The sequence below is a fragment of the Camelus dromedarius genome, unplaced genomic scaffold (assembly GCF_036321535.1).
Source record: "Camelus dromedarius isolate mCamDro1 unplaced genomic scaffold, mCamDro1.pat HAP1_SCAFFOLD_140, whole genome shotgun sequence".
NCBI classification, from domain to species: Eukaryota; Metazoa; Chordata; class Mammalia; order Artiodactyla; family Camelidae; genus Camelus; species Camelus dromedarius.
The window spans coordinates 1595547-1622860 of record NW_026989773.1 but is presented as its reverse complement, the minus strand read 5'-3'; positions in this window follow the sequence as shown (position 1 = coordinate 1622860).

Below are 27314 nucleotides of genomic sequence, written 5' to 3'. Positions count from 1 at the left end.
AGTTCTGAGAGATAATTGTGTGTGAAAGCCGTCCTTCACCTTGCTTCTTGGGAACACAAAGTTTCTTTTCAGTTGCAAACTCCACTCCATACATATATATGGGGAGGTATTAGCTCCAAATCGGTTTTACAGTGAAAAATGCAGGATATTCAAACCGCCTCTAGGAAACAGACTGAGAAACCAGAGTAAAATTTACTCCTGCAACCCGTTCCCTTTGAGCTAGATGAACGAACTTCTCTCCACATGCTCAGTTCTGAGAGATAAGTGTGTGTGAAACCCGTATTTCACCTCGCTTGTTGGGAACACAAAATTTCTTTTCACTTGCAAACTCCACTCCATACATATATATGGGGAGGTACAAGCCCCAACACGGTTTTACAGTGAAAACAGCAGGAACTTCAAACCGATCCTAGGAAACAGACTGATTAAACAGAGTAAAAGTTTCTCCTGCAACCCGATAACTTTGTGCTAGATGAACGAAAGTTTCTCCACATGCTCAGTTCTGAGAGATAAGTGTGTGTGAAAGCCATACTTCACCTAGCTTGTTGGGAACACAAAGTTTCTTTTCAGTTGCAAACTCCACTCCATACATATATATGGGGAGGTACAAGCTCCAACTCGGTTTTACACTGAAAACTGCAGGAACTTCAAACCGGAACTAGGCAACAGGCTGAGAAACCAGAGTAAAAGTTTCTTCTGCAACCCGTTCCCTTTGTGCTAGATGAACGAACGTCTCTCCACATGCTTAGTTCTGAGAGATAAGTGTGTATGAAGTCGTCTTTCACCTAGCTTGTTGGGAACACAAAGTTTCTTTTCGGTTGCAAACTCCACTTCATACATATATTTGGGGAGGTACTAGCTCCAACTCGGTTTTACAGTGAAAACTGCAGGAACTTCAAACCGGCACTAGTAAACCGACTGAGAAACCAGAGTAAAAGTTTCCCCTGCAACCCGTTCCCTTTGTGCTAGATGAACGAACGTCTCTCCACATGCTCAGTTCTGAGAGATAAGTGTGTGTGAAAGCCGTCCTTCACCTAGCTTGTTGGGAACACAAAGTTTCTTTTCAGTTGCAAACTCCACTCCATATATATATTTGGGGAGGTACTAGCTCCAACCCTGTTTTACAGTGAAAACTGCAGGAATTTCAAACCGGCACTAGGAAACAGACTGAGAAACCAGAGTAAAACTTTCTGCTGCAACCCTTTCCCTTTGTGCTAGATGAAGGAACGTCTCTCCACATGCTCATTTCTGAGAGAATAGTGTGTGTGAAAGCCGTCTTTCACCTAGCATGTTGGGAACACAAAGTTTCTTTTCAGATGCAAACTCCACTCCAAACATATATATGGGGAGGTACTACCTCCAACTCGGTTTTACAGTGAAAACTGCAGGAACTTCAAACCGGCACTAGGAAACAGACTGAGAAACCAGAGTAATAGTTTCTCCTGCAACCAGTTCCCATTGTGCTAGATGAACGAACGTCTCTCTACATGCTCAGTTCTGAGAGATAAGTGCATTTGTAAGCCGTCCTTCACCTAGCTTTTTGGGAACACAAAGTTTCTTTTAAATTGCAAACTCCATCCATACATATATGTGGGGAGGTACTAGCTCCAACTCGGTTTTACAGTGAAAACTGCAGGAACTTCAAACCGGCAGTAGGAAACAGACTGAGAAACCAGATTAAAAGTTTCTCTTGCAACCCGTTCCCTTTGTGCTAGATGAACGAACGTCTCTCCAAATGCTCAGTTCTGAGAGATAAGTGTGTGTGAAACCCGTCCTTCACCTTACTTGTTGGGAACACATAGTTTCTTTTCAGTTACAAAATCCACTCCATACATATATATGGGGAGGTACAAGCTCCAACTCTGTTTTACAGTGAAAACTGCAGGAACTCAAACCTGCAATAGGAAACAGACTGAGAAACCAGAGTATAAGTTTCTCCTGCAACCCGTTCCCTTTGTGCTAGATGAACGAAAGTCTCTCCACATGCTAAGTTCTGATAGTTATGTGTGTGTGAAAGCCGTACTTCACCTAGCTTTTTGGGAACACAAAGTTTCTTTTCAGTTGCAAACTCCACTCCATACATATATATGGGTAGGTACTAGCTCCAACTCGGTTTTACAGTGAAAAATGAAGGAACTTCAAACCGGCAACAGGAAACACACTGAGAAACCAGAGTACAAGTTTCCCCTGCAACCCGTTCTCTTTGTCCTAGATGAAGGAACGTCTCTCCACATGCTCAGTTCTGAGAGATATTTGTGTGTAAAAGCCGTCCTTCACCTATCGTGTTGGGAACACAAAGTTTCTTTTCAGTTGCAAACTCCATTCCATACATATATATGGGGAGGTACTAGCTCCAACTCGGTTTTACACTGAAAACTGCAGGAACTTCAAACCGGAACTAGGCAACAGACTGAGAAACCAGAGTAAAAGTTTCTCCTGCAACCCGTTCCCTTTGTGCTAGGTGAACGAACGTCTCTCCACATGCTCAGTTCTGAGAGATAAGTGTGTATGAAGTCGTCTTTCACCTAGCTTGTTGGGAACACAAAGTTTCTTTTCAGTTGCAAACTCCACTTCATACATATATTTGGGGAGGTACTAGCTCCAACTCGGTTTTACAGTGAAAACTGCAGGAACTTCAAACCGGCACTAGTAAACCGACTGAGAAACCAGAGTAAAAGTTTCTCCTGCAACCCGTTCCCTTTGTGCTAGATGAACGAAAGTCTCTCCACATGCTCAGTTCTGAGAGATATGTGTGTGTGGAAGCCGCCCTTCACCTAGCTTGTTGGGAACACAAAGTTTCTTTTCAGTTGCAAACTCCACTCCATATATATATTTGGGGAGGTACTAGTTCCAACCCTGTTTTACAGTGAAAACTGCAGGAATTTCATACCGGCACTAGGAAACAGACTGAGAAACCAGAGTAAAACTTTCTGCTGCAAACCGTTCCATTTGTGCTAGATGAAGGAACGTCTCTCCACATGCTCATTTCTGAGAGATAAGTGTGTGTGAAAGCCGTCCTTCACCTAGCTTGTTGGGAACACAAAGTTTCTTTTCAGTTGCAAACTCCATTCCATACATATATATGGGGAGGTACTAGCTCCAACTCGGTTTTACTGTGAAAACTGCAGGAACTTCAAACCGGCACTAGGAAACAGAATGAGAAACCAGAGTAAAAGTTTCTCCTTCAACCCGTTCCCTTTGTGCTAGATGAACGAACGTCTCTCCACATGCTCAGTTCTGAGAGATAAGTGTGTGTGAAAGCCGTCCTTCACCTAGCTTGTTGGGAACACAAAGTTTCTTTCCACTTGCAAACTCCACTCCATACATATATATGGGGAGGTACTAGCTCCAACTCGGTTTTACAGTGAAAACTGCAGGAACTTCAAACCGGCACTAGGAAACAGACTGAGAAACCAGAGTAAAACTTTCTCCTGCAACCCGTTCCCTTTGTGCTAGATGAACGAACGTCTCTCCCCATGCTCAGTTCTGAGAGATAACTGTGTGTGAAAGCCGTACTTCACCTAGCTTGTTGGGAAAACAAAGTTTCTTTTAACTTGCAAACTCCACTCCATACATATATATGGGGAGGTACTAGCTCCAACTCGGTTTTACAGTGAAAACTGTAGGAACTTCAAACCGGCAGTAGGAAACAGACTGAGGAACCAGAGTAAAATTTTCTCCTGCAACCCGTTCCATTTGTGCTAGATGAACGAACGTTTCTCCACATGCTCAGTTCTGAAGAGATAAGTGTGTGTGAAAGCCGTCCTTCACCAAGCTTGTTGGGAACACAAAGTTTCTTTTCAGTTGCAAACTCCACTCCATACATATATATGGGGAGGTACTAGCTCCAACTCTGTTTTACAGTGAAAACTGCAGGAATTTCAAACCGGCACTAGGAAACAGACTGAGAAACCAGAGTAAAACTTTCTCCTGCAACCCGTTCCCTTTGTGCTAGATAAACGAACATCTCTCCACATGCTCAGTTCTGAGAGATTTGTGTGTGTGAAAGCCGTCCTTCACCTAGCTTGTTGGGAACACAAAGTTTCTTTTCAGTTGCAAACTCCACTCCATACAAATATATGGGGAGGTAGTAGCTCCAAATCGGTTTTACAGTGAAAACTGCAGGAACTTCAAACCGGCACTAGGAAACAGACTGAGACACCAGAATAAAAGTTTCTCCTGCAACCCGTTCCTTTTGTGCTAGATGAACGAACGTCTCTCCACATGCTCAGTTCTGAGAGATAAGTGCATTTGAAAGCCGTCTTTACCTAGCTTTTTGGGAACACAAAGTTTCTTTTCACTTGCAAACTCCACTCCATAGATATATATGTGGAGGTACTAGCTCCAACTCTGTTTTACAGTGAAAACTGCAGGAACTCAAACCTGCAATAGGAAACAGACTGTGAAACCAGAGTATAAGTTTCTCCTGCAACCCGTTCCATTTGTGCTAGTTGAACGAACGTCTCTACACATGCTAAGTTCTGATAGATATGTGTGTGTGAAAGCCGTACTTCACCTAGCTTGTTGGGAACACAAAGTTTCTTTTCAGTTGCAAACTCCACTCCATACATATATATGGGGAGGTAGTAGTTCCAACTCGGTTTTACAGTGAAAAATGCAGGAACTTCAAACCGGCAACAGGAAACACACTGAGAAGCCAGAGTACAAGTTTCTCCTGCAACCCGTTCCCTTTGTCCTAGATGAAGGAAAGTCTCTCCACATGCTCAGTTCTGAGAGATATTTGTGTGTAAAAGCCGTCCTTCACCTAGCTTGTTGGGAACACAAAGTTTCTTTTCAGTTGCAAACTCCATTCCATACATATATATGGGGAGGTACTAGCTCCGACTCGGTTTTACAGTGAAAACTGCAGGAAATTCAAACCGGCACTAGGAAACAGAATGAGAAACCAGAGTAAAAGTTTCTCCTTCAACCCGTTCCATTTGTGCTAGATGAACGAACGTCTCTCCACATGCTCAGTTCTGAGAGATAAGTGTGTGTGAAAGCCGTCCTTCACCTAGCTTGTTGGGAACACAAAGTTTCTTTTCACTTGCAAACTCCACTCCATACATATATATGGGGAGGTACTAGCTCAAACTCGGTTTAACACTGAAAACTGCAGTAACTTCAAACCGGCACTAGGAAACAGACTGAGAAACAAGAGTAACAGTTTCCCAGCAACCCGTTCCCTTTGTGTTAGATGAACCAAAGTCTCTTCACATGCTCAGTTCTGAGAGATAATTGTGTGTGAAAGCCGTCCTTCACCTTACTTGTTGGGAACACAAAGTTTCTTTTCAGTTGCAAACTCCACTCCATACATATATATGGGGAGGTATTAGCTCCAACTCGGTTTTACAGTGAAAAATGCAGGAAATTCAAACCGGCACTAGGAAACAGACTGAGAAACCAGAGTAAAAGTTACTCATGCAACGCGTTCCCTTTGAGCTAGATGAACGAACTTCTCTCCACATGCTCAGTTCTGAGAGATAAGTGTCTGTGAAACCCGTATTTCACCTCGCTTGTTGGGAACACAAAGTTTCTTTTCACTTGCAAACTCCACTCCATACATATATATGGGGAGGTACAAGCTCCAACTCGGTTTTACAGTGAAAACTGCAGGAACTTCAAACCAATCCTAGGAAACAGACTGATTAAACAGAGTAAAAGTTTCTCCTGCAACCCGATCCCTTTGTGCTAGATGAACGAAAGTTTCTCCACATGCTCAGTTCTGAGAGATGAGTGTGTGTGAAAGCCATCCTTCACCTAGCTTGTTGGGAACACAAAGTTTCTTTTCAGTTGCAAACTCCACTCCATACATATATATGGGGAGGTACAAGGTCCAACTCGGTTTTACACTGAAAACTGCAGGAACTTCAAACCGGCACTAGGCAACAGACTGAGAAACCAGAGTAAAATTTTCTCCTGCAACCCGTTCCCTTTGTGCTAGTTGAACGAACGTCTCTCCACATGCTCAGTTCTGAGATATAAGTGTGTGTGAAAGCCGTCTTTCACCTAGCTTGTTGGGAACACAAAGTTTCTTTTCATTTGCAAACTCCACTTCATACATATATTTGGGGAGGTACTAGCTCCAACTCGGTTTTACAGTGAAAACTGCAGGAACTTCAAACCGGCACTAGTAAACCGACTGAGAAACCAGAGTAAAAGTTTCTCCTGCAACCCGTTCCCTTTTTGCTAGATGAACGAAAGTCTCTCCACATGCTCAGTTCTGAGAGTTAAGTGTGTGTGAAAGCCGTCCTTCACCTAGCTTGTTGGGAACACAAAGTTTCTTTTCAGTTGCAAACTCCACTCCATATATATATATGGGGAGGTACTAGCTCCAACCCTGTTTTACAGTGAAAACTGCAGGAATTTCAAACCGGCACTAGGAAACAGACTGAGAAACCAGAGTAAAACTTTCTGCTGCAACCCGTTCCCTTTGTGCTAGATGAAGGAACGTCTCTCCACATGCTCATTTCTGAGAGATAAGTGTGTGTGAAAGCCGTCTTTCACCTAGCATGTTGGGAACACAAAATTTCTTTTCAGATGCAAACTCCACTCCAAACATATATATGGGGAGGTACTACCTCCAACTCGGTTTTACAGTGAAAACTGCAGAAACTTCAAACCGGCACTAGGAAACAGACTGAGAAACCAGAGTAATAGTTTCTCCTGCAACCAGTTCCCTTTGTGCTAGATGAACGAACGTCTCTCCACATGCTCAGTTCTGAGAGATAAGTGCATTTGTAAGCCGTCCTTCACCTAGCTTTTTGGGAACACAAAGTTTCTTTTCAATTGCAAACTCCACTCCAAAAATATATGTGGGGAGGTACTAGCTCCAACTCGGTTTTACAGTGAAAACTGCAGGAACTTCAAACCGGCAGTAGGAAATAGACTGAGAAACCAGATTAAAAGTTTCTCTTGCAACCCGTTCCCTTTGTGCTAGATGAACGAACGTCTCTCCAAATGCTCAGTTCTGAGAGATAAGTGTGTGTGAAACCCGTCCTTCACCTAACTGGTTGGGAACACATAGTTTCTTTTCAGTTGCAAAACCCACTCCATACATATATATGGGGAGGTACAAGCTCCAACTCTGTTTTACAGTGAAAACTGCAGGAACTCGAACCTGCAATAGGAAACAGACTGAGAAACCAGAGTATAAGTTTCTCCTGCAACCCGTTCCCTTTGTGCTAGATGAACGAACGTCTCTCCACATGCTAAGTTCTGATAGATATGTGTGTGTGAAAGCCGTACTTCACCTAGCTTTTTGGGAACACAAAGTTTCTTTTCAGTTGCAAACTCCACTCCATACATATATATGGGTAGGTACTAGCCCCAACTCGGTTTTACAGTGAAAAATGCAGGAACTTCAAACCGGCAACAGGAAACACACTGAGAAACCAGAGTACAAGTTTCTCCTGCAACCCGTTCCCTTTGTCCTAGATGAAGGAACGTCTCTCCACATGCTCAGTTCTGAGAGATATTTGTGTGTAAATGCCGTCCTTCACCTAGCTTGTTGGGAACACAAAGTTTCTTTTCAGTTGCAAACTCCATTCCATACATATATATGGGGAGGTACAAGCTCCAACTCGGTTTTACAGTGAAAACTGCAGGAACTTCAAACCGGCACTAGGAAACAGTATGAGAAACCAGAGTAAAAGTTTCTCCTTCAACCCGTTCCCTTTGTGCTAGATGAACGAACGTCTCTTCACATGCTCAGTTCTGAGAGATAAGTGTGTGTGAAAGCCGTCCTTCACCTAGCTTGTTGGGAACACAAAGTTTCTTTTCACTTGCAAACTCCACTCCATACATATATATGGGGAGGTACTAGCTCAAACTCGGTTTAACACTGATAACTGCAGGAACTTCAAACCGGCACTAGGAAACAGACTGATAAACAAGAGTAACAGTTTCCCCAGCAACCCGTTCCCTTTGTGTTAGATGAACCAAAGTGTCTCCACATGCTCAGTTCTGAGAGATAATTGTGTGTGAAAGCCGTCCTTCACCTAGCTTTGGGAACACAAAGTTTCTTTTCAGTTGCAAACTCCACTCCATACATATATATGGGGAGGTATTAGCTCCAACTCGGTTTTACAGTGAAAAATGCAGGAAATTCAAACCGGCACTATGAAACAGACTGAGAAACCAGAGTAAAAGTTACTCTTGCAACCCGTTCCCTTTGAGCTAGATGAACGAACTTCTCTCCACATGCTCAGTTCTGAGAGATAAGTGTGTGTGAAACCCGTATTTCACCTCGCTTTTTGGGAACACAAAGTTTGTTTTCACTTGCAAACTCCACTCCATACATATATATGGGGAGGTACAAGCTCCAACTCGTTTTTACAGTGAAAACTGCAGGAACTTCAAACCGATCCTAGGAAACAGACTGATTAAACAGAGTAAAAGTTTCTCCTGCAACCCGATCCCTTTGTGCTAGATGAACGAAAGATTCTCCACATGCTCAGTTCTGAGAGATAAGTGTGTGTGAAAGCCGTCCTTCACATAGCTTGTTGGGAACACAAAGATTCTTTTCACTTGCAAACTCCACTCCATAAATATATATGGGGAGGTTCTAGCTCCAACTCGGTTTTATAGTGAAAACTGCAGGAAATTCAAACCGGCTCTAGGAAACAGACTGAGAAACCAGAGTAAAATTTCCCCTGCATCCCGTTCCATTTGTGCTAGATGACCGAACGTCTCTCCACATGCTCAGTTCTGAAAGATATGTGTGTGTGAAAGCCGTCCTTCACCTAGCTTGTTGGGAACACAAAGTTTCTTTTCACTTGCAAACTCCACTCCATAAATATATATGGGGAGGTTCTAGCTCCAACTCGGTTTTACAGTGAAAACTGCAGGAACTTCAAAACGGCACTAGGAAATAGACTTAAAAACCAGAGTATAAGATTCTCCTGCAACCCATTACCTTTGTGCTAGATGAACGAACGTCTCTCCACATGCTCAGTCCTGAGAGATAAGTGTGTGTGAAAGCCGTCCTTAAATTAGCTTGTTGGGAACACAAAGATTCTTTTCAGTTGCAAACTCCACTCCATACATATATATGGGGAGGTACTAGCTCCAACTCGGTATTACAGTGAAAACTGCAAAACTTCAAACCGACACTAGGAAACAGACTGAGAAACAAGAGTAAAAGTTACCACTGCAACCCGTTCCCTTTGTGCTAGATGAACGAAAGTCTCTCCACTTGCTCAGTTCTGAGAGATAAGTGTGTGTGAAAGCCGTCCTTCAACTAGCTTGTTGGGAACACAAAGTTTCTTTTCACTTGCAAACTCCATTCCATACATATATATGGGGAGGTTCTAGCTCCAACTCGGTTTTACAGTGAAAACTGCAGGAACTTCAAACCGGCACTAGGAAACAGACTGAGAAAGCAGAGAAAAAGTGTCTCCTGCAACCCGTTACCTTGGTGCTAGATGAACGAACGTCTCTCCACTTGCTCAGTTCCGAGAGATAAGTGTGTGTGAAAGCTGTCCTTCACCTAGCTTGTTGGGAACACAAAGTTTCTTTTCAGTTGCAAACTCCATTCCATACATATATATGGGGAGGTTCTAGCTCCAACTCGGTTTTACAGTGAAAACTGCAGGAACTTCAAACCGGCACTAGGAAACAGACTGAGAAATCTGAGAAAAAGTGTCTCCTGCAACCCATTCCCTTGGTGCTAGATGAACGAACGTCACTTCACTTGCTCAGTTCCGAGACATAAGTGTGTTTGAAACCGTCCTTCACCTAGCTTGTTGGGAACACAAAGTTTGATTTCAGTTGCAATCTCCATTCCATACATATATATGGGGAGGTACTAGCTCCAACTCGGTTTGACAGTGAAAACTGAAGGAACTTCAAACCGGCTCTAGGAAACAGACTGAGAAAGCTGAGAAAAAGTATCTCCTGCAACCCGTTTCCTTGGTGCTAGATGAACGAACGTCTCTCCACTTGCTCCGTTCCGAGAGATAAGTGTGTGTGAAAGCCGTCCTTCACCTAGCTTGTTGGGAACACAAAGTTTCTTTTCAGTGGCAAACTCCATTCCATGCATATATATGGGGAGGTACAATCTCCAAATCGTTTTTACAGTGAAAACTGCAGGAACTTCAAACCGGCACTACGAAACAGACTGAGAAAGCAGAGAAAATGTTTCTACTGCAACACGTTCCCTTGGTGCTAGATGAACGAACGTCTCTCCACTTGCTCAGTTCTGAGAGATAAGTGTGTGTGAAAGCCGTCCTTCAACTAGCTTGTTGGGAACACAAAGTTTCTTTTCAGTTGCAAACTCCATTCCATACATATATATGGGGAGGTACTAGCTACAACTCGGTTTTACAGTGAAAACTGCAGGAACTTCAAACCGGCACTAGGAAACAGACTGAGAAAGCAGAGGAAAAGTGTCTCCTGCAACCCGTTCCCTTGGTGCTAGATGAACGAACGTCTCTCCACTTGCTCAGTTTTGAGAGATAAGTGTGTGTGAAAGCCGTCCTTCACCTAGCTTGTTGGGAACACAAAGTTTGTTTTCAGTTGCAAACTCCATTCCATACATATATATGGGGAGGTACTAGCTCCAACTCGGTTTTACAGTGAAAACTGCAGGAACTTCAAACCGGCACTAGGAAACAGACTGAGAAAGCAGAGAAAAATTGTCTCCTTCAACCCGTTCCCTTGGTGCTAGATGAACGAACGTCTCTCCACTTGCTCAGTTCTGAGAGATATGTGTGTGTGAAAGCCGTACTTCACCTAGCTTTTTGGGAACACAAAGTTTCTTTTCAGTTGCAAACTCCATTCCATACGTATATATGGGGAGGTACTAGCTCCAACTCGGTTTTACAGTGAAAACTGCAGGAACTTCAAACCGGCACTAGGAAACAGACTGAGAAAGCAGAGAAAAAGTGTCTCCTGCAACCCGTTCCCTTGGTGCTAGATGAACGAACGTCTCTCCACTTGCTCCGTTCCGAGAGATAAGTGTGTGTGAAAGCCGTCCTTCACCTAGCTTGTTGGGAACACAAAGTTTCTTTTCAGTGGCAAACTCCATTCCATGCATATATATGGGGAGGTACAAGCTCCAACTCGGTTTTAGAGTGAAAACTGCAGGAACTTCAAACCGGCACTAGGAAACAGACTGAGAAAGCAGAGAAAAAGTTTCTCCTGCAACACGTTCCCTTGGTGCTAGATGAACGAACGTCTCTCCACTTGCTCAGTTCTGAGAGATAAGTGTGTGTGAAAGCCTTCCTTCAACTAGCTTGTTGGGAACACAAAGTTTCTTTTCAGTTGCAAACACCATTCCATACATATATATGGGTTGGTTCTAGCTCCAACTCGGTTTTACAGTGAAAACTGCAGGAACTTCAAACCGGCACTAGGAAACAGACTGAGAAAGCAGAGAAAAAGTGTCTCCTGCAACCCGTTCCCTTGGTGCTAGATGAACGAACGTCTCTCACTTGCTCAGTTTTGAGAGATAAGTGTGTGTGAAAGCCGTCCTTCACCTAGCTTGTTGGGAACACAAAGTTTCTTTTTAGTTGCAAACTCCATTCCATACATATATATGGGGAGGTACTAGCTCCAACACGGTATTACAGTGAAAACTGCAGGAACTTCAAACCGGCACTAGGAAACAGTCTGAGAAATCAGAGAAAAAGTGTCTCCTGCAACCCGTTCCCTTGGTGCTAGATGATCGAACGTCTCTCCACTTGCTCAGTTCTGAGAGATATGTGTGTGTGAAAGCCGTCCTTCACCTAGCTTTTTGGGAACACAAAGTTTCTTTTCAGTTGCAAACTCCATTCCATACATATATATGGGGAGGTTCTAGCTCCAACTCGGTTTTACAGTGAAAACTGCAGGAACTTCAAACCGGCAATAGGAAACAGACTGAGAAAGCAGAGAAAAAGTGTCTCCTGCAACCCGTTCCATTGGTGCTAGATGAACGAACGTCACTCCACTTGCTCATTTCCGAGAGATAATTGTGTTTGAAAGCCGTCCTTCACCTAGCTTGTTGGGAACACAAAGTTTGTTTTCAGTTGCTAACTCCATTCCATACATATATATGGGGAGGTACTAGCTCCAACTCGGTTTTACAGTGAAAACTGCAGGAACTTCAAACCGGCACTAGGAAACAGACTGAGAAAGCAGAGAAAAAGTGTCTCCTGCAACCCGTTCCCTTGGTGATAGATGAATGAAAGTCTCTCCACTCGCTCAGTTCTGAGAGATAAGTGTGGGTGAAAGCCGTCCTTCACCTAGCTTGTTGGGAACACAAAGTTTCTTTTCAGTTGCAAACTCCATTCCATACATATATATGGGTAGGTACTAGCTCCAACTCGGTTTTACAGTGAAAACTGAAGGAACTTCAAACCGGCACTAGGAAACAGACTGAGAAAGCAGAGAAAAAGTGTCTCCTGCAACCCGTTCCCTTGGTGCTAGATGAACGAACGTCTCTCCACCTGCTCAGTTCTGAGAGATAAGTGTGTGTGAAAGCCATCCTTCACCTAGCTTGTTGGGAACACAAAGTTTCTTTTCAGTTGCAAACTCCATTCCATACATATATATGGGGAGGTGCTAGCTCCAAATCTGTTTTACAGTGAAAACTGCAGGGACTTCAAACCGGCACTAGGAAACAGACTGAGAAAGCAGAGAAAAAGTGTCTCCTGCAACCCGTTCCCTTGGTGCTTGATGAACGAACGTCTCTCCACTTGCTCAGTTCCGAGAGATAAGTGTGTGTGAAAGCCGTCCTTCACCTAGCTTGTTGGGAACACAAAGTTTCTTTTCACTTGCAAACTCCATTCCATATATATATATGGGGAGGTACTAGCTCCAACTCGGTTTTACAGTGAAAACTGCAGGAACTTCAAACCGGCACTAGGAAACAGACTGAGAAAGCAGAGAAAAAGTATCTCCTGCAACCCGTTCCCTTGGTGCTACATGAACGAACGTCTCTCCACTTGCTCAGTTCCGAGAGATAAGTGTGTGTGAAAGCCGTCCTTCAACTAGCTTGTTGGGAACACAAAGTTTCTTTTCAGTTGCAAACTCCATTCCATACATATATATGGGGAGGTACTAGCTCCAACTCGGTTTTACAGTGAAAACTGCAGGAACTTCAAACCGGCACTAGGAAACAGACTGAGAAAGCAGAGAAAAAGTTTCTCCTGCAACCCGTTCCCTTGGTGCTAGATGAACGAACGTCTCTCCACTTGCTCAGTTCTGCGAGATAAGTGTGTGTGAAAGCCGTCCTTCACCTAGCTTGTTGGGAACACAAAGTTTCTTTTCAGTTGCAAACTCCATTCCATAAATATATATGGGGAGGTACTAGCTCCAAATCGGCTTTACAGTGAAAACTGCAGGAACTTCAAACCGGCACTAGGAAACAGACTGAGAAATCAGAGAAAAAGTGTCTCCTGCAACCCGTTCCATTGGTGCTACATGAACGAACGTCTCTCTACTTGCTCAGTTCTGAGAGATAATTGTGTGTGAAAGCCGTCCTTCACCTAGCTTGTTGGGAACACAAAGTTTCTTTTCAGTTGCAAACTCCATTCCATACATATATATGGGGAGGTACTAGCTCCAACTCGGTTTTACAGTGAAAATTGCAGGAACTTCATACCGGCACTAGGAAACAGACTGAGAAAGCAGAGAAAAAGTGTCTCCTGCAACCCGTTCCCTTGGTGCTAGATGAACGAACGTCACTTCACTTGCTCAGTTCCGAGAGATAAGTGTGTTTGAAACCGTCCTTCACCTAGCTTGTTGGGAACACAAAGTTTGTTTTCAGTTGCAAACTCCATTCCATACATATATATGGGGAGGTACTAGCTCCAACTCGGTTTTACATTGAAAACTGAAGGAACTTCAAACCGGCTCTAGGAAACAGACTGAGAAAGCAGAGAAAAAGTATCTCCTGCAACCCGTTTCCTTGGTGCTAGATGAACGAACGTCTCTCCACTTGCTCCGTTCCGAGAGATAAGTGTGTGTGAAAGCCGTCCTTCACATAGCTTGTTGGGAACACAAAGTTTCTTTTCAGTGGCAAACTCCATTCCATGCATATATATGGGGAGGTACAAGCTCCAACTCGGTTTTACAGTGAAAACTGCAGGAACTTCAAACCGGCACTAGGAAACAGACTGAGAAAGCAGAGAAAAAGTTTCTCCTGCAACACGTACCCTTGGTGCTAGATGAACGAACGTCTCTCCACTTGCTCAGTTCCGAGAGATATGTGTGTGTGAAAGCCGTACTTCACCTAGCTTGTTGGGAACACAAAGTTTCTTTTCAGTGGCAAACTCCATTCCATGCATATATATGGGGAGGTACAAGCTCCAACTCGGTTTTACAGTGAAAACTGCAGGAACTTCAAACCGGCACTAGGAAACAGACTGAGAAAGCAGAGAAAAAGTTTCTCCTGCAACACGTTCCCTTGGTGCTAGATGAACGAACGTCTCTCCACTTGCTCAGTTCTGAGAGATAAGTGTGTGTGAAAGCCGTCCTTCAACTAGCTTGTTGGGAACACAAAGATTCTTTTCAGTTGCAAACACCATTCCATACATATATATGGGGAGGTACTAGCTCCAACTCGGTTTTACAGTGAAAACTGCAGGAACTTCAAACCGGCACTAGGAAACAGACTGAGAAAGCAGAGAAAAAGTGTCTCCTGCAACCCGTTCCCTTGGTGATAGATGAATGAATGTCTCTCCACTCGCTCAGTTCTGAGAGATAAGTGTGGGTGAAAGCCGTCCTTCACCTAGCTTGTTGGGAACACAAAGTTTCTTTTCAGTTGCAAACTCCATTCCATACATATATATGGGGAGGTACTAGCTCCAACTCGGTTTTACAGTGAAAACTGCAGGAACTTCAAACCGGCACTAGGAAACAGACTGAGAAAGCAGAGAAAAAGTGTCTCCTGCAACCCGTTCCCTTGGTGCTAGATGAACGAACGTCTCTCCACCTGCTCAGTTCTGAGAGATAAGTGTGTGTGAAAGCCATCCTTCACCTAGCTTGTTGGGAACACAAAGTTTCTTTTCAGTTGCAAACTCCATTCCATACATATATATGGGGAGGTGCTAGCTCCAACTCTGTTTTACAGTGAAAACTGCAGGAACTTCAAACCGGCACTAGGAAACAGACTGAGAAAGCAGAGAAAAAGTGTCTCCTGCAACCCGTTCCCTAGGTGCTTGATGAACGAACGTCTCTCCACTTGCTCAGTTCCGAGAGATAAGTGTGTGTGAAAGCCGTCCTTCACCTAGCTTGTTGGGAACACAAAGTTTCTTTTCACTTGCAAACTCCATTCCATACATATATATGGGGAGGTACTAGCTCCAACTCGGTTTTACAGTGAAAACTGCAGGAACTTCAAACCGGCACTAGGAAACTGACTGAGAAAGCAGAGAAAATGTATCTCCTGCAACCCGTTCCCTTGGTGCTACATGAACGAACGTCTCTCCACTTGCTCATTTCCGAGAGATAATTGTGTGTGAAAGCCGTCCTTCAACTAGCTTGTTGGGAACACAAAGTTTCTTTTCAGTTGCAAACTCCATTCCATACATATATATGGGGAGGTACTAGCTCCAACTCGGTTTTACAGTGAAAACTGCAGGAACTTCAAACCGGCACTAGGAAACAGACTGAGAAAGCAGAGAAAAAGTGTCTCCTGCAACCCGTTCCCTTGGTGCTAGATGAACGAACGTCTCTCCACTTGCTCAGTTCTGCGAGATAAGTGTGTGTGAAAGCCGTCCTTCACCTAGCTTGTTGGGAACACAAAGTTTCTTTTCAGTTGCAAACTCCATTCCATACATATATATGGGGAGGTACTAGCTCCAAATCGGCTTTACAGTGAAAACTGCAGGAACTTCAAACCGGCACTAGGAAACAGACTGAGAAATCAGAGAAAAAGTGTCTCCTGCAACCCGTTCCATTGGTGCTACATGAACGAACGTCTCTCTACTTGCTCAGTTCTGAGAGATAATTGTGTGTGAAAGCCGTCCTTCACCTAGCTTGTTGGGAACACAAAGTTTCTTTTCAGTTGCAAACTCCATTCCATACATATATATGGGGAGGTACTAGCTCCAACACGGTTTTACAGTGAAAACTGCAGGAACTTCAAACCGGCACTAGGAAACAGTCTGAGAAATCAGAGAAAAAGTGTCTCCTGCAACCCGTTTCCTTGGTGCTAGATGATCGAACGTCTCTCCACTTGCTCAGTTCTGAGAGATATGTGTGTGTGAAAGCCGTCCTTCACCTAGCTTTTTGGGAACACAAAGTTTCTTTTCAGTTGCAAACTCCATTCCATACATATATATGGGGAGGTTCTAGCTCCAACTCGGTTTTACAGTGAAAACTGCAGGAACTTCAAACCGGCAATAGGAAACAGACTGAGAAAGCAGAGAAAAAGTGTCTCCTGCAACCCGTTCCATTGGTGCTAGATGAACGAACGTCACTCCACTTGCTCATTTCCGAGAGATAATTGTGTTTGAAAGCCGTCCTTCACCTAGCTTGTTGGGAACACAAAGTTTGTTTTCAGTTGCTAACTCCATTCCATACATATATATGGGGAGGTACTAGCTCCAACTCGGTTTTACAGTGAAAACTGCAGGAACTTCAAACCGGCTCTAGGAAACAGACTGAGAAAGCAGAGAAAAAGTATCTCCTGCAACCCGTTTCCTTGGTGCTAGATGAACGAACGTCTCTCCACTTGCTCCGTTCCGAGAGATAAGTGTGTGTGAAAGCCGTCCTTCACATAGCTTGTTGGGAACACAAAGTTTCTTTTCAGTGGCAAACTCCATTCCATGCATATATATGGGGAGGTACAAGCTCCAACTCGGTTTTACAGTGAAAACTGCAGGAACTTCAAACCGGCACTAGGAAACAGACTGAGAAAGCAGAGAAAAAGTTTCTCCTGCAACACGTTCCCTTGGTGCTAGATGAACGAACGTCTCTCCACTTGCTCAGTTCTGAGAGATAAGTGTGTGTGAAAGCCGTCCTTCAACTAGCTTGTTGGGAACACAAAGATTCTTTTCAGTTGCAAACACCATTCCATACATATATATTCGGAGGTACTAGCTCCAACTCGGTTTTACAGTGAAAACTGCAGGAACTTCAAACCGGCACTAGGAAACAGACTGAGAAAGCAGAGAAAAAGTGTCTCCTGCAACCCGTTCCCTTGGTGATAGATGAATGAAAGTCTCTCCACTCGCTCAGTTCTGAGAGATAAGTGTGGGTGAAAGCCGTCCTTCACCTAGCTTGTTGGGAACACAAAGTTTCTTTTCAGTTGCAAACTCCATTCCATACATATATATGGGTAGGTACTAGCTCCAACTCGGTTTTACAGTGAAAACTGAAGGAACTTCAAACCGGCACTAGGAAACAGACTGAGAAAGCAGAGAAAAAGTGTCTCCTGCAACCCGTTCCCTTGGTGCTAGATGAACGAACGTCTCTCCACCTGCTCAGTTCTGAGAGATAAGTGTGTGTGAAAGCCATCCTTCACCTAGCTTGTTGGGAACACAAAGTTTCTTTTCAGTTGCAAACTCCATTCCATACATATATATGGGGAGGTGCTAGCTCCAAATCTGTTTTACAGTGAAAACTGCAGGGACTTCAAACCGGCACTAGGAAACAGACTGAGAAAGCAGAGAAAAAGTGTCTCCTGCAACCCGTTCCCTTGGTGCTTGATGAACGAACGTCTCTCCACTTGCTCAGTTCCGAGAGATAAGTGTGTGTGAAAGCCGTCCTTCACCTAGCTTGTTGGGAACACAAAGTTTCTTTTCATTGCAAACTCCATTCCATATATATATATGGGGAGGTACTAGCTCCAACTCGGTTTTACAGTGAAAACTGCAGGAACTTCAAACCGGCACTAGGAAACAGACTGAGAAAGCAGAGAAAAAGTATCTCCTGCAACCCGTTCCCTTGGTGCTACATGAACGAACGTCTCTCCACTTGCTCAGTTCCGAGAGATAAGTGTGTGTGAAAGCCGTCCTTCACCTAGCTTGTTGGGAACACAAAGTTTCTTTTCAGTTGCAAACTCCATTCCATAAATATATATGGGGAGGTACTAGCTCCAAATCGGCTTTACAGTGAAAACTGCAGGAACTTCAAACCGGCACTAGGAAACAGACTGAGAAATCAGAGAAAAAGTGTCTCCTGCAACCCGTTCCATTGGTGCTACATGAACGAACGTCTCTCTACTTGCTCAGTTCTGAGAGATAATTGTGTGTGAAAGCCGTCCTTCACCTAGCTTGTTGGGAACACAAAGTTTCTTTTCAGTTGCAAACTCCATTCCATACATATATATGGGGAGGTACTAGCTCCAACTCGGTTTTACAGTGAAAATTGCAGGAACTTCATACCGGCACTAGGAAACAGACTGAGAAAGCAGAGAAAAAGTGTCTCCTGCAACCCGTTCCCTTGGTGCTAGATGAACGAACGTCACTTCACTTGCTCAGTTCCGAGAGATAAGTGTGTTTGAAACCGTCCTTCACCTAGCTTGTTGGGAACACAAAGTTTGTTTTCAGTTGCAAACTCCATTCCATACATATATATGGGGAGGTACTAGCTCCAACTCGGTTTTACATTGAAAACTGAAGGAACTTCAAACCGGCTCTAGGAAACAGACTGAGAAAGCAGAGAAAAAGTATCTCCTGCAACCCGTTTCCTTGGTGCTAGATGAACGAACGTCTCTCCACTTGCTCCGTTCCGAGAGATAAGTGTGTGTGAAAGCCGTCCTTCACATAGCTTGTTGGGAACACAAAGTTTCTTTTCAGTGGGAAACTCCATTCCATGCATATATATGGGGAGGTACAAGCTCCAACTCGGTTTTACAGTGAAAACTGCAGGAACTTCAAACCGGCACTAGGAAACAGACTGAGAAAGCAGAGAAAAAGTTTCTCCTGCAACACGTACCATTGGTGCTAGATGAACGAACGTCTCTCCACTTGCTCAGTTCCGAGAGATATGTGTGTGTGAAAGCCGTACTTCACCTAGCTTGTTGGGAACACAAAGTTTCTTTTCAGTGGCAAACTCCATTCCATGCATATATATGGGGAGGTACAAGCTCCAACTCGGTTTTACAGTGAAAACTGCAGGAACTTCAAACCGGCACTAGGAAACAGACTGAGAAAGCAGAGAAAAAGTTTCTCCTGCAACACGTTCCCTTGGTGCTAGATGAACGAACGTCTCTCCACTTGCTCAGTTCTGAGAGATAAGTGTGTGTGAAAGCCGTCCTTCAACTAGCTTGTTGGGAACACAAAGATTCTTTTCAGTTGCAAACACCATTCCATACATATATATGGGGAGGTACTAGCTCCAACTCGGTTTTACAGTGAAAACTGCAGGAACTTCAAACCGGCACTAGGAAACAGACTGAGAAAGCAGAGAAAAAGTGTCTCCTGCAACCCGTTCCCTTGGTGATAGATGAATGAATGTCTCTCCACTCGCTCAGTTCTGAGAGATAAGTGTGGGTGAAAGCCGTCCTTCACCTAGCTTGTTGGGAACACAAAGTTTCTTTTCAGTTGCAAACTCCATTCCATACATATATATGGGGAGGTACTAGCTCCAACTCGGTTTTACAGTGAAAACTGCAGGAACTTCAAACCGGCACTAGGAAACAGACTGAGAAAGCAGAGAAAAAGTGTCTCCTGCAACCCGTTCCCTTGGTGCTAGATGAACGAACGTCTCTCCACCTGCTCAGTTCTGAGAGATAAGTGTGTGTGAAAGCCATCCTTCACCTAGCTTGTTGGGAACACAAAGTTTCTTTTCAGTTGCAAACTCCATTCCATACATATATATGGGGAGGTGCTAGCTCCAACTCTGTTTTACAGTGAAAACTGCAGGAACTTCAAACCGGCACTAGGAAACAGACTGAGAAAGCAGAGAAAAAGTGTCTCCTGCAACCCGTTCCCTAGGTGCTTGATGAACGAACGTCTCTCCACTTGCTCAGTTCCGAGAGATAAGTGTGTGTGAAAGCCGTCCTTCACCTAGCTTGTTGGGAACACAAAGTTTCTTTTCACTTGCAAACTCCATTCCATACATATATATGGGGAGGTACTAGCTCCAACTCGGTTTTACAGTGAAAACTGCAGGAACTTCAAACCGGCACTAGGAAACTGACTGAGAAAGCAGAGAAAATGTATCTCCTGCAACCCGTTCCCTTGGTGCTACATGAACGAACGTCTCTCCACTTGCTCATTTCCGAGAGATAATTGTGTGTGAAAGCCGTCCTTCAACTAGCTTGTTGGGAACACAAAGTTTCTTTTCAGTTGCAAACTCTATTCCATACATATATATGGGGAGGTACTAGCTCCAACTCGGTTTTACAGTGAAAACTGCAGGAACTTCAAACCGGCACTAGGAAACAGACTGAGAAAGCAGAGAAAAAGTGTCTCCTGCAACCCGTTCCCTTGGTGCTAGATGAACGAACGTCTCTCCACTTGCTCAGTTCTGCGAGATAAGTGTGTGTGAAAGCCGTCCTTCACCTAGCTTGTTGGGAACACAAAGTTTCTTTTCAGTTGCAAACTCCATTCCATACATATATATGGGGAGGTACTAGCTCCAAATCGGCTTTACAGTGAAAACTGCAGGAACTTCAAACCGGCACTAGGAAACAGACTGAGAAATCAGAGAAAAAGTGTCTCCTGCAACCCGTTCCATTGGTGCTACATGAACGAACGTCTCTCTACTTGCTCAGTTCTGAGAGATAATTGTGTGTGAAAGCCGTCCTTCACCTAGCTTGTTGGGAACACAAAGTTTCTTTTCAGTTGCAAACTCCATTCCATACATATATATGGGGAGGTACTAGCTCCAACTCGGTTTTACAGTGAAAATTGCAGGAACTTCATACCGGCACTAGGAAACAGACTGAGAAAGCAGAGAAAAAGTGTCTCCTGCAACCCGTTCCCTTGGTGCTAGATGAACGAACGTCACTTCACTTGCTCAGTTCCGAGAGATAAGTGTGTTTGAAACCGTCCTTCACCTAGCTTGTTGGGAACACAAAGTTTGTTTTCAGTTGCAAACTCCATTCCATACATATATATGGGGAGGTACTAGCTCCAACTCGGTTTTACATTGAAAACTGAAGGAACTTCAAACCGGCTCTAGGAAACAGACTGAGAAAGCAGAGAAAAAGTATCTCCTGCAACCCGTTTCCTTGGTGCTAGATGAACGAACGTCTCTCCACTTGCTCCGTTCCGAGAGATAAGTGTGTGTGAAAGCCGTCCTTCACATAGCTTGTTGGGAACACAAAGTTTCTTTTCATTGGCAAACTCCATTCCATGCATATATATGGGGAGGTACAAGCTCCAACTCGGTTTTACAGTGAAAACTGCAGGAACTTCAAACCGGCACTAGGAAACAGACTGAGAAAGCAGAGAAAAAGTTTCTCCTGCAACACGTACCCTTGGTGCTAGATGAACGAACGTCTCTCCACTTGCTCCGTTCCGAGAGATAATTGTGTGTGAAAGCCGTCCTTCACCTAGCTTGTTGGGAACACAAAGTTTCTTTTCAGTGGCAAACTCCATTCCATGCATATATATGGGGAGGTACAAGCTCCAACTCGGTTTTACAGTGAAAACTGCAGGAACTTCAAACCGGCACTAGGAAACAGACTGAGAAAGCAGAGAAAAAGTTTCTCCTGCAACACGTTCCCTTGGTGCTAGATGAACGAACGTCTCTCCACTTGCTCAGTTCTGAGAGATAAGTGTGTGTGAAAGCCGTCCTTCAACTAGCTTGTTGGGAACACAAAGATTCTTTTCAGTTGCAAACACCATTCCATACATATATATGGGGAGGTACAAGCTCCAACTCGGTTTTACAGTGAAAACTGCAGGAACTTCAAACCGGCACTAGGAAACAGACTGAGAAAGCAGAGAAAAAGTGTCTCCTGCAACCAGTTCCCTTGGTGATAGATGAATGAAAGTCTCTCCACTCGGTCAGTTCTGAGAGATAAGTGTGGGTGAAAGCCGTCCTTCACCTAGCTTGTTGGGAACACAAAGTTTCTTTTCAGTTGCAAACTCCATTCCATACATATATATGGGGAGGTACTAGCTCCAACTCGGTTTTACAGTGAAAACTGAAGGAACTTCAAACCGGCACTAGGAAACAGACTGAGAAAGCAGAGAAAAAGTGTCTCCTGCAACCCGTTCCCTTGGTGCTTGATGAACGAACGTCTCTCCACTTGCTCAGTTCCGAGAGATAATTGTGTGTGAAAGCCGTCCTTCACCTAGCTTGTTGGGAACACAAAGTTTCTTTTCACTTGCAAACTCCATTCCATACATATATATGGGGAGGTACTAGCTCCAACTCGGTTTTACAGTGAAAACTGCAGGAACTTCTAACCGGCACTAGGAAACAGACTGAGAAAGCAGAGAAAAAGTATCTCCTGCAACCCGTTCCCTTGGTGCTACATGAACGAACGTCTCTCCACTTGCTCAGTTCCGAGAGATAAGTGTGTGTGAAAGCCGTCCTTCAACTAGCTTGTTGGGAACACAAAGTTTCTTTTCAGTTGCAAACTCCATTCCATACATATATATGGGGAGGTACTAGCTCCAACTCGGTTTTACAGTGGAAACTGCAGGAACTTCAAACCGGCACTAGGAAACAGACTGAGAAAGCAGAGAAAAAGTGTCTCCTGCAACCCGTTCCCTTGGTGCTAGATGAACGAACGTCTCTCCACTTGCTCAGTTCTGCGAGATAAGTGTGTGTGAAAGCCGTCCTTCACCTAGCTTGTTGGGAACACAAAGTTTCTTTTCAGTTGCAAACTCCATTCCATACATATATATGGGGAGGTACTAGCTCCAAATCGGCTTTACAGTGAAAACTGCAGGAACTTCAAACCGGCACTAGGAAACAGACTGAGAAATCAGAGAAAAAGTGTCTCCTGCAACCCGTTCCATTGGTGCTACATGAACGAACGTCTCTCTACTTGCTCAGGTCTGAGAGATAATTGTGTGTGAAAGCCGTCCTTCACCTAGCTTGTTGGGAACACAAAGTTTCTTTTCAGTTGCAAACTCCATTCCATACATATATATGGGGAGGTACTAGCTCCAACTCGGTTTTACAGTGAAAATTGCAGGAACTTCATACCGGCACTAGGAAACAGACTGAGAAAGCAGAGAAAAAGTGTCTCCTGCAACCCGTTCCCTTGGTGCTAGATGAACGAACGTCACTTCACTTGCTCAGTTCCGAGAGATAAGTGTGTTTGAAACCGTCCTTCACCTAGCTTGTTGGGAACACAAAGTTTGTTTTCAGTTGCAAACTCCATTCCATACATATATATGGGGAGGTACTAGCTCCAACTCGGTTTTACAGTGAAAACTGAAGGAACTTCAAACCGGCTCTAGGAAACAGACTGAGAAAGCAGAGAAAAAGTATCTCCTGCAACCCGTTTCCTTGGTGCTAGATGAACGAACGTCTCTCCACTTGCTCCGTTCCGAGAGATAAGTGTGTGTGAAAGCCGTCCTTCACATAGCTTGTTGGGAACACAAAGTTTCTTTTCAGTGGCAAACTCCATTCCATGCATATATATGGGGAGGTACAAGCTCCAACTCGGTTTTACAGTGAAAACTGCAGGAACTTCAAACAAGCACTAGGAAACAGACTGAGAAAGCAGAGAAAAAGTTTCTCCTGCAACACGTACCCTTGGTGCTAGATGAACGAACGTCTCTCCACTTGCACAGTTCTGAGAGATAAGTGTGTGTGAAAGCCGTCCTTCAACTAGCTTGTTGGGAACACAAAGTTTCTTTTCAGTTGCAAACACCATTCCATACATATATATGGGGAGGTACTAGCTCCAACTCGGTTTTACAGTGAAAACTGCAGGAACTTCAAACCGGCACAAGGAAACAGACTGAGAAAGCAGAGAAAAAGTGTCTCCTGCAACCCGTTCCCTTGGTGATAGATGAATGAAAGTCTCTCCACTCGCTCAGTTCTGAGAGAAAAGTGTGGGTGAAAGCCGTACTTCACCTAGCTTGTTGGGAACACAAAGTTTCTTTTCAGTTGCAAACTCCATTCCATACATATATATGGGGAGGTACTAGCTCCAACTCGGTTTTACAGTGAAAACTGCAGGAACTTCAAACCGGCACTAGGAAACAGACTGAAAAAGCAGAGAAAAAGTGTCTCCTGCAACCCGTTCCCTTGGTGCTAGATGAACGAACGTCTCTCCACTTGCTCAGTTCTGAGAGATATGTGTGTGTGTAAGCCTTCCTTCACTTAGCTTGTTGGGAACACAAAGTTTCTTTTCAGTTGCAAACTCCATTCCATACATATATATGGAGAGGTACTAGCTCCAACTCGGTTTTACAGTGAAAACTGCAGGAACTTCAAACCGGCACTAGGAAACAGACTGAGAAAGCAGAGAAAAAGTGTCTCCTGCAACCCGTTCCCTTGGTGCTAGATGAACGAACGTCTCTCCACTTGCTCAGTTCTGAGAGATAAGTGTGTGTGAAAGCCATCCTTCACCCAGCTTGTTGGGAACACAAAGTTTCTTTTCAGTTGCAAACTCCATTCCATACATATATATGGGGAGGTACTAGCTCCAACTCTGTTTTACAGTGAAAACTGCAGGAACTTCAAACCGGCACTAGGAAACAGACTGAGAAAGCAGAGAAAAAGTGTCTCCTGCAACCCGTTCCCTTGGTGCTTGATGAACGAACGTCTCTCAACTTGCTCAGTTCCGAGAGATAAGTGTGTGTGAAAGCCGTCCTTCACCTAGCTTGTTGGGAACACAAAGTTTCTTTTCAGTTGCAAACTCCATTCCATACATATATATGGGGAGGTACTAGCTCCAAATCGGCTTTACAGTGAAAACTGCAGGAACATCAAACCGGCACTAGTTAACAGACTGAAAAATCAGAGAAAAAGTGTCTCCTGCAACCCGTTCCATTGGTGCTAGATGAACGAACGTCTCTCTACTTGCTCAGTTCTGAGAGATAATTGTGTGTGAAAGCCGTCCTTCACCTATCTTGTTGGGAACACAAAGTTTCTTTTCAGTTGCAAACTCCATTCCATACATATTTATGGGGACGTACTAGCTCCAACACGGTTTGACAGTGAAAACTGCGGGAACTTCAAACCGGCACTAGGAAACAGACTGAGAAAGCAGAGAAAAAGTTTCTCCTGCAACCCATTCCCTTGGTGCTAGATGAACGAACGTCTCTTCACTTGCTCAGTTCTGAGAGATATGTGTGTGTGAAAGCTGTCCTTCACCTAGCTTTTTGGGAACACATAGTTTCTTTTCAGTTGCAAACTCCATTCCATACATATATATGGGGAGGTACTAGCTCCAACTCGGTTTTACAGTGAAAACTGCAGGAACTTCAAACCGGCACTAGGAAACAGACTGAGAAAGCAGAGAAAAAGTGTCTCCTGCAACCCGTTCCATTGTTGCTAGATGAACGAACGTCACTCCACTTGCTCAGTTCCGAGAGATAATTTTGTTTGAAAGCCGTCCTTCACCTAGCTTGTTGGGAACACAAAGTTTCTTTTCAGTTGCAAACTCCATTCCATACATATATATGGGGAGGTACTAGCTCCAACTCGGTTTTACAGTGAAAACTGCAGGAACTTCCAACCGGCACTAGTTAACAGACTGAGAAAGCAGAGAATAAGTGTCTCCAGCAACCCGTTCCCTTGTTGATAGATGAATGAAAGTCTCTCCACTCGCTCAGTTCTGAGAGATAAGTGTGGGTGAATGCCGTCCTTCACCTAGCTTGTTGGGAACACAAAGATTCTTTTCAGTTGCAAACTCCATTCCATACATATATATGGGGAGGTACTAGCTCCAACTCGGTTTTACAGTGAAAACTGCAGGAACTTCAAACCGGCACTAGGTAACAGACTGAGAAAGCAGAGAAAAAGTGTCTCCTGCAATCCGTTCCCTTGGTGCTAGATGAACGAACGTCTCTCCACTTGCTCAGTTCTGAGAGATATGTGTGTGTGAAAGCCGACCTTCACCTAGCTTTTTGGGAACACAAAGTTTCTTTTCAGTTGCAAACTCCATTCCATACATATATATGGGGAGGTTCTAGCTCCAACTCGGTTTTACAGTGAAAACTGCAGGAACTTCAAACCGGCACTAGGAAACAGACTGAGAAAGCAGAGAAAAAGTGTCTCCTGCAAACCGTTCCATTGGTGCTAGATGAACGAACGTCACTCCACTTGCTCAGTTCCGAGAGATAATTGTGTTTGAAAGCCGTCCTTCACCTAGCTTGTTGGGAACACAAAGTTTGTTTTCAGTTGCAAACTCCATTCCATACATATATATGGGGAGGTACTAGCTCCAACTCGGTTTTACAGTGAAAACTGAAGGAACTTCAAACCGGCACTAGGAAACAGACTGAGAAAGCTGAGAAAAAGTATCCCCTGCAACCCGTTTCCTTGGTGCTAGATGAACGAACGTCTCTCCACTTGCTCCGTTCCGAGAGATAAGTGTGTGTGAAAGCCGTCCTTCACCTAGCTTGTTGGGAACACAAAGTTTCTTTTCAGTGGCAAACTCCATTCCATACATATATATGGGGAGGTACAAGCTCCAACTCGGTTTTACAGTGAAAACTGCAGGAACTTCAAACCGGCACTAGGAAACAGACTGAGAAAGCAGAGAAAAAGTTTCTCCTGCAACACGTTCCCTTGGTGCTAGATGAACGAACGTCTCTCCACTTGCTCAGTTCTGAGAGATAAGTGTGTGTGAAAGCCGTCCTTCAACTAGCTTGTTGGGAACACAAAGTTACTTTTCAATTGCAAACACCATTCCATACATATATATGGGGAGGTACTAGCTCCAAATCGGTTTTACAGTGAAAACTGCAGGAACTTCAAACCGGCACTAGGAAACAGACTGAGAAAGCAGAGAAAAAGTGTCTCCTGCAACCCGTTCCCTTGGTGCTAGATGAACGAAAGTCTCTCCACTTGCTCAGTTCTGAGAGATATGTGTGTGTGAAAGCCGTCCTTCAACTAGCTTGTTGGGAACACAAAGTTTCTTTTCAGTTGCAAACTCCATTCCATATATATATATGGGGAGGTACTAGCTCCAACTCGGTTTTACAGTGAAAACTGCAGGAACTTCAAACCGGCACTAGGAAACAGACTGAGAAAGCAGAGAAAAAGTGTCTCCTGCAACCCGTTCCCTTGGTGCTAGATGAACGAACGTCTCTCCACTTGCTCAGTTCTGAGAGATAAGTGTGTGTGAAAGCCATCCTTCACCTAGCTTGTTGGGAACACAAAGTTTCTTTTCAGTTGCAAATTCCATTCCATACATATATATGGGGAGGTACTAGCTCCAACTCTGTTTTACAGTGAAAACTGCAGGAACTTCAAACCGGCACTAGGAAACAGACTGAGAAAGCAGAGAAAAA